Source organism: Olea europaea, chromosome 21 (genome assembly GCF_002742605.1).
Source record: "Olea europaea var. sylvestris chromosome 21, O_europaea_v1, whole genome shotgun sequence".
Classification (NCBI taxonomy): Eukaryota; Viridiplantae; Streptophyta; class Magnoliopsida; order Lamiales; family Oleaceae; genus Olea; species Olea europaea.
The window spans coordinates 4,898,477-4,904,566 of record NC_036257.1 but is presented as its reverse complement, the minus strand read 5'-3'; positions in this window follow the sequence as shown (position 1 = coordinate 4,904,566).

The window sequence follows — 6,090 nt, the reverse complement described above, 5'->3', positions numbered from 1 at the left end:
TTGCCTTTTCCCCCCCCCCCAGGTATGTTTGATGTAAACAATTTTAGTATAAATTTTAATGAAAAATGATATTTTTGGAAGATTTGGTTAAAGGTAGGAAAATGTTATGGATTCATGTACAAAATTATTTTATTAATTGCATGTATGTTTAAAAATGAACTTTAAAAAAATAATAATTTTAAAGAATATATAAAAAATAGTGGCTCAAATCAAAGAATGATCTAAATCCACTGTGGCAATATTGTAATAATAGGCATTTATTGATCAAATTGTGCAAATATATTCATAAAAAGAAAAATCCCAATGAGCTAAGTAGACTACCTCTTCTACGGATTTGTAAATTCAATTTATTTTTTACTTGATAATAATAACGGCAACTACGTGAACTCTCGAGAGTGCAAAAGAAAAAAAAATGTATGTAACAAATGATACTTATATTGAGAAAAAATCGATTTTCTCTAGTCAAATGCAGTGAAACCTTAAATAAACGTCTTGTACACATCGATAAAAACTATTTTAATTTGTTACTTTCCATCTTTAGAGAGTGGATATGAATTCATTTTTCCAATATTGACCACTCACTAAAGATGAAAAGTAACAAATTAAAATAAAAAAAAATAAAAAAAAGGTACCTAAAGTTTAAAGCTCTCATAAAGGCAGATACAAGATTTCCATTCATGGAATTGCATTATTGCACCAATTTCATAGGCCTATACGGACATAGAGTTGAAATGTGGGCACAATAAGTTTGTAATCACTAATCACATACTAGTGACATTCTGGCGTGGAAGATTTTAAATAGTTTAATAAAATTGTACACGCGTTGTGTGTTATTTTTCGATGATATTAATTCATATTTACGATAATATTGCTTATAGCAAACGCTAATTTATAGAGTTAATTTCACAAATAGTCACGGAAGTTTAAGTGAAATTTTAAATTAGTCATTAAAGTGTTTTATAACACATTTAGTTAAGTTAAATAATATTACATAAATGTTCACTCCGTTATACTGATAAATGTCGTATTTGACATGGGAGTCGTTAAACACTTCTCGTATATTAACATCTGTTGAAGTGGTCGATTCCTTCCTATTGGTCCCTATTTAGCTCAAACTTGGCCTTTTTAATGTTAATTATTGATGCAAAATGGAGTTTGGGTTAAAGAGAGGGAGTTGAGATTTATTTATTTTTGGTTGAATGAGATTTTTTCCTTCTAAATTAGCGCTTTATTTTGACGATCTGTAATTTGACAACATGGACAAAATGGCTATTAGTTGATATTAAGGTTTGATTGGCCAATGTTGAAATGAATTGGGTGCCCCTAAAGTAGTAACTATTTGTAAACTTAACTCTACAAAATACGAATGGCCCTCTTTGATTTTTTTTACCCCTTTTCGGCTAAAATGTATTTATGTGTTTGAGCCCTATATATATATATATTTTTTTTTTTTATCAAAAAAGAGTTTTATAGTAGCAATTTTTTGAAAATGTGTGGTTAAAAAGAAGTGTAGCGGAAATCTCTCGATAAATCTTGATACTGGGATCAAAAAACAATCAAACGAACACCGATTTACCTTGGCTTGGCCCAAGACTTTCGCCTTCACTTTGGACTGTTCTCTTTCTCTCTAACCCCACAAAGGAGAAGGGTGGTGGTGTTAGTAATCCACAAAGATATAGAGAGGAAGAAGGAGATATCACAATGGTTGAATCTTACTCACAACCTCACATGGCTTCCCTTTCTCTCGGCCGCCTCTCTTCTCTCAACTCTCCTCTCCATTGCTACAACACACACCATCAAAAAAGGTTGGGAGATAAATACATATATATATGTTAGTTTAGGTCACTCTAATTGGGCATAGGGTTCACTAAGTGGGCTACCAATTAACCTAAATTAATGGGCTAATATTCAACTCCATATTAATCACTAAATGGTCCAACTAACCAAATAATTATCCAACCCAAACCCGAGCCATCCAAAAGTGAAGTTCATCTTCGAGCCGAGCCAAATTCATAGTGTCGATAAATAATCCGACAACTGTTTTGAATCATCGCCCGGATCATTGGGTATCAAAAAACCCAACAATCTCCACCTTGATGCCTAATAATCTGCACAATCAAGGTAATTCAATAAAATTGGAAACACAGACCTTACCTCGTATTTCGAACCCAAACACATATCATACTTGCTCCATGTACTCACCAGGGCTAAGGTTAAGAACACCCAAATAGAAATAAGTATTAACAGTGAACAAACAATCATGCGATGAAGATATATAGGATAACAGACATAGATCTTTTCAAAATCATGTTCACACATAACCATAGATTAACACCTAGTTAATCAGCACACGGTCAAATACATATGCAGTAAATGCATAAATGACCCCATGAAGGATTTCACTATACTTATCATATCCCATTTCGTGTTACTCCCACCTCGAGAACACATATCTCCTCTCATCGCCCACCATGCTCACTAAACCAATCACTCAACTCATGTCTAACTGGTAAGTCGCAGTAGATCCTAAACTTTCGGGATAATCCTCTATCACCACATCACTTCTCCCAACCTACATGGATAATAGGACTCCACCTTACAGAAGTGATAGAAGTGCATCTCTCACACTCCACCTGTACATGGTCTCTTTCACAGATAGATGATTCTACACATTTGATCACATCTCCACTCGTGATCCAAATGTCACACTCTATATCCCTCGTGCATATCACCAATGTATCTCTAGGTATCTATACTCCACCTTACCAAAAGACATCCAACTCACTGCTAATGCATCTCAAACTCACTATGGCAAAACAACACCTTTCGGTGACTACAAAAGTTAATCCACTCATCAATGCTTCCAAAAAATGCACAAAGAAAATAGTGAAGGTGGCACTCTCAAAGAGAATCGAAGAAAGAGTCGGTTACTTCACTACACTCACAAAAGAGGCTCACAAAGATAAAGAAGGTAACCCTAACATGGTTGCCTCATATAGTCTCACAAACTACATAGGCTTACAAAGATAAAGGAGAGAAATGGCTGCCCAACTTTCTTCTCACTACGACACTCTCACACCACTCATAGAACAAATAGAGTACCACAAAGTAATAAGTCACACTAATTCATGCAATTACACACATCAAATATTTTGAAAGTGTAATATCAACATTGCAATATAATTAAGTGATCATATACATGCAGAAAGAATTACACACAGATGTAATGCAAGAACCAGGTTTATTCTCTCAATAAACTTCACCAGGATCACTCCTCGACCCTAAAGTCACATTCACCTTGTCTCTATCCTCATCTTTCCTTTTATTATTATTTTAGGATAATCTCTTTCAATTATATCCAAATTTTACAACAATTAAAATATATGTTATTTTTCGCACTTACTTTAGACCTACATTTGTCACCAATGTCAAATAATGACCACAAGTAAAGTATGAACATAATTCACATAGAATAGTCCAGTAAACTTTCCTAAGGCCACATGCAATTCTAATAATATAGAAAAATTGACAGCAAATTCACAAAGAATTTAAGGCAAATAATTCCTAGATCTAGCAACAGGCAATGGTTATCCCTTCATGGTAACCCCAAACCTAATGTCACCCCCACACGATGACCTCTAATGCAAAACATAAATTACTCTGCACATTTATTTCAACTGCAATAATAAAAAGCAAAGAATACGAGATCGAGCGGACAACGTCTGAAGATCCGTAAATATCGAGAGACGCGAATTCACCACTTCAGGACTATCACTATTTATCCTAAAATCACTAGCAACCACAGCAACACGAAAACAGCACCCGGCACCCGAACGTCCAAGGACAAAATTGTCCAACTTTCACTGTGTTGCTCCAAATTGAAATCTGAAAACACTGCAGGGTCCATCTCGTCATGGAGAAGATTCTGTCTGAAGACCACTTCGTCAGAATTGGACGGACGCTCCCTCATGCGCCGTCGACCTGTCACCTTTCTGGCTTCTTCTCCACTTGCACAGTCCACCGGTGGTGTCCGTTTTGCCAAACTCCTTTTGGTTTCACCAGAAAACGCCAAAACAGATCCAACAGAAAATTGAAAAAATCGAACAGTTTCTGCCTCTGATTTTCAGATCCGTTTCCGAACCACTTTCAGCCCTTTTTTAGTCCTAAAAATCACAGATTTATCAACAACACAAACTCTGATACCATTTGTAGCGGAAATCCCTCGATAAATCTTGATACTGGACTCAGAAAATAATTAAACGAACACCGATTTACCTTGACTCGACCCGAGAATTTCGCCTTCACTTTGGACTGATCTCTTTCTCTCTAACCCCATAAAGGAGAAAGGTGGTGGTGTTAGCAATCCACAAATGTATGGAGAGGAAGAAGGAGATATCACAATGGTTGAATCTTACTCACAACCTCACATAACTTCCCTCTCTCTCGGCCGCTCCTCTTCTCTCAACTCTCCTCTCTATTGCTACAACACACACACCACCAAAAACGGCTGGGAGATAAATACATATATATAGGTTAGTTTAGGTCACTCTAATTGGGTCTAGGGTTCACTAAGCAGGCTATCAATTAACCTAAATTAATGGGTCAATATTCAACTCCATATTAATTACTAAATGGTCCAACTAACCAAATAATCATCCAACCCAAATCCGAGCCATCCAAAAGTGAAGTTCATCTTCGATTCGCGCCAAGTTCATGATATCGATAAATAATTTGACAACTATTTTAAATCATCGTCCGGATTATTGGGTATCAAAAAACCCAACAAGAAAGAAAAAATTTTGGATTTACGTGTAAAATATTTTATTAGAGAATATGTAGTTGAAAATGAATTTAACAAAAAATAAATTTTTAAACAATGAGGATCAATCAGGGACACGTTACTTTGGTGAAGGTGACAATTGGTCAGTGGTGTTATAACTACACTTGCTAGAAAAAGATTGGTAGATTTGACATATTCCTAATGCAAACCTATTTATAAAGCCCTTCTTATTAGGGTCATTCAAAATTTTAATCAAACAAGAAAACAAATGAATTAAAATGAGAGTGAATTTGTCAAGAAATAATACACTTTGAAATACGTGTAACATAGTCACTTTTAGGGTCGAACAATGAAATCATCGAATCATAAAATCGAATCGAAACAGATTTTTTGAAACCGTTGGTTTGGTTTCATGTGGATTCATCAATGTTTTGGTTTTAAACCAAACTAAACCACTTTGAAGTGGTTTAATCTAGGTTTCAATTTTTGTAAATCATTTACCGCCCAAAAAAATAGAAAATAAATTAGTTTGAATTTTATCCAACCCAATTAAAATTAAACATATGTATATGTATGTACGTATGTATATATATACCCAAATATCCATCAGTTATAACAAGTGTGAAAGCAAAACCCTGAAATTGAGTTAAGTGGAATAATTATTGTTGAACTATATCAATCAACCAACCATTAAAATTGAGTAAACAATTAAATCTAGATTTTTATTCAAATTCACATATTTCTTGTCTTTCCACTAATAATTTTCTCGAATTTCGGCTAAATTTTCAAGTCAGATTAACCAAATTTTCATATTTTTTGGCATTTGTTTACTATATTTTATTGGTAGTTGTGTTGTTTTGTTCTAAATTGTCCCGAGCTCCCTTAAATTTTTAGCGAAGAGCATTTTTGTTTATTTACTCTCAATTTCCTTATCAGGTCATTCAATTAATTATTTTTATTTAACTTAGTCTCTAGATGTTATTGTTAATTGCAAGATTGATTTGGTAGATTATTTAAATAGTCATTTTGAAGTTTTGAACAATAAGCCTTTTTCAACATATTACTTTGGTGAAAATTCTATGCAAATAAATATAAGATTTTCCCAAAAATTACTAAAGATGTGTTAGCTATTTTGTTTGATTACTTATTAGTGGTTGGATTTTTTATTCCTTTAGGAGTTCATTGACTGCAAATGTGGTTCAGGTAGTAATTTGCCTTAAAAATTGTTTGCATAGTAACAGGGAACCTATAGTGATTTGTTAATTTTTGGATGAAGTAGAAATAGTGAAAGATTCGTACAAAATTATAAA